This window comes from Oncorhynchus tshawytscha, linkage group LG01, assembly GCF_018296145.1.
Source record: "Oncorhynchus tshawytscha isolate Ot180627B linkage group LG01, Otsh_v2.0, whole genome shotgun sequence".
NCBI lineage: Eukaryota > Metazoa > Chordata > Actinopteri > Salmoniformes > Salmonidae > Oncorhynchus > Oncorhynchus tshawytscha.
This window is the reverse complement of record NC_056429.1, coordinates 5,788,034-5,790,668: the sequence shown is the minus strand read 5'-3', so window position 1 is coordinate 5,790,668 and position 2,635 is coordinate 5,788,034.

Genomic DNA, 2,635 nt, shown 5'->3' with positions numbered 1-2,635 from the left:
CTCTCTTCCCTCTGTTCCTCTCTCCTCTCCTCTCCTCTCCTCTCCTCTCCTCTCCTCTCCTCTCCTCTCCTCTCCTCTCCTCTCCTCTCTTCCCTCTGTTCCTCTCTCCTCTCCTCTCCTCTCCTCTCTTCCCTCTGTTCCTCTCTCCTCTCCTCTCCTCTCCTCTCCTCTCTTCCCTCTGTTCCTCTCTCCTCTCCTCTCCTCTCCTCTCCTCTCCTCTCCTCTCCTCTCCTCTCCTCTCCTCTCCTCTCCTCTCCTCTCCTCTCCTCTCTTCCCTCTGTTCCTCTCTCCTCTCCTCTCCTCTCCTCTCCTCTCCTCTCCTCTCCTCTCCTCTCCTCTCCTCTCCTCTCCTCTCCTCTCCTCTCCTCTCCTCTCCTCTCCTCTCCTCTGTCTCTCTTCCCTCTGTTCTCCTCTCCTCTCCTCTCCTCTCCTCTCCTCTCCTCTCCTCTCCTCTCCTCTCCTCTCCTCTCCCTCTCCTCTCCTCTCCTCTCCTCTCCTCTCCTCTGCCTCTCTTCCCTCTGTTCCTCTCTCCTCTCCTCTCCTCTCCTCTCCTCTCCTCTCCTCTCCTCTCCTCTCCTCTCCTCTCCTCTCCTCTCCTCTCCTCTCTTCCCTCTGTTCCTCTCTCCTCTCCTCTCCTCTCCTCTCTTCCCTCTGTTCCTCTCTCCTCTCCTCTCCTCTCCTCTCTTCCCTCTGTTCCTCTCTCCTCTCCTCTCCTCTCCTCTCCTCTCCTCTCCTCTCCTCTCCTCTCCTCTCCTCTCCTCTCCTCTCCTCTCCTCTCCTCTCTTCCCTCTGTTCCTCTCTCCTCTCCTCTCCTCTCCTCTCCTCTCCTCTCCTCTCCTCTCCTCTCCTCTCCTCTCCTCTCCTCTCCTCTCCTCTCCTCTCCTCTCCTCTCCTCTGTCTCTCTTCCCTCTGTTCTCCTCTCCTCTCCTCTCTCCTCTCCTCTCCTCTCCTCTCCTCTCCTCTCCTCTCCTCTCCTCTCCTCTCCCTCTCCTCTCCTCTGCCTCTCTTCCCTCTGTTCCTCTCTCCTCTCCTCTCCTCTCCTCTCCTCTCCTCTCCTCTCCTCTCCTCTCCTCTCCTCTCCTCTCCTCTCCTCTCCTCTCCTCTCCTCTCCTCTCTTCCCTCTGTTCCTCTCTCCTCTCCTCTCCTCTCCTCTCTTCCCTCTGTTCCTCTCTCCTCTCCTCTCCTCTCCTCTCCTCTCTTCCCTCTGTTCCTCTCTCCTCTCCTCTCCTCTCCTCTCCTCTCCTCTCCTCTCCTCTCCTCTCCTCTCCTCTCCTCTCCTCTCCTCTCCTCTCCTCTCCTCTCCTCTCCTCTCCTCTCTTCCCTCTGTTCCTCTCTCCTCTCCTCTCCTCTCCTCTCCTCTCCTCTCCTCTCCTCTCCTCTCCTCTCCTCTCCTCTCCTCTCCCTCCTCCCTCTCCTCTCCTCTCCTCTCCTCTCCCTCTCTTCCCTCTGTTCCTCTCTCCTCTCCTCTCCTCTCCTCTCCTCTCCTCTCCTCTCCTCTCCTCTCCTCTCCTCTCCTCTCCTCTCCTCTCCTCTCCCTCTCCTCTCCTCTCCTCTCCTCTCCTCTGCCTCTCTTCCCTCTGTTCCTCTCTCTCTCTCCTCTCCTCTCCTCTCCTCTCCTCTCCTCTCCTCTCCTCTCCTCTCCTCTCCTCTCCTCTCCTCTCCTCTCCTCTCCTCTCCTCTCCTCTCCTCTCCTCTGCCTCTCTTCCCTCTGTTCCTCTCTCCTCTCCTCTGTTAATGACCTACTTCAGTAGCACCAGAAATAGCAGCAGTACTCAGGGCTCACCTACCCATGCTGCTTCACTGCTCCAGCTATTCTGTCATTCTACTATTCTGTCATTCTACTATTCTACCATTATACCATTCTAACGTTCTACCATTATACCATTACACCATTCTGTCATTCTACCATTATGTCATTCTGCCATTCTGTTATTCTGTCATTCTGCCATTCTGTCATTCTACCATTCTGTCAATTTAATATTCTGCCATTCTACCATTCTGCCATTCTACCATTCTGCCATTCTACCATTCTGCCATTCTACCATTCTATCAATTTACGATTCTGCCATTCTACCATTCTGTCAATTTACCATTCTGCCATTCTACCATTCTGCCATTCTACCATTCTACCATTCTGCCATTCTACCATTCTGCCATTCTACCATTCTGCCATTCCACCATTCTACCATTATGCCATTCTACCATTCTACCATTCTGCCATTCTACCATTCTACCATTCCACCATTCTGCCATCCTAACATTCTACCATTCTGCCATTCTACCATTCTATCACCACCATGCCCAAGACAAGACAGGAGGGTAGAGGGGAGGGGCGACATGCCAATAAAGTATTTGAATTCAGAGAGAGAGAGGAAGAGGGAGAGAGAGAAAGAAAGGGGGAAAGAGGTGGAAACTGAGCTGCACTTCCTTAACTTCTGTCAAATGTATGACCATATTAGAGACACATATTTCCCTCAGATTACACAGATCCACAAATAAAAAAATGTTTTATCCAATTTTGATAAACTCCCATATCTACTGGGTGAAATACCACAGTGTGCCATGGCAGCAACTAAATTTGTGAGTTGTTGCCACAAGAAAAGGGCAACCAGTGAAGAACAAACACCATTGTAAA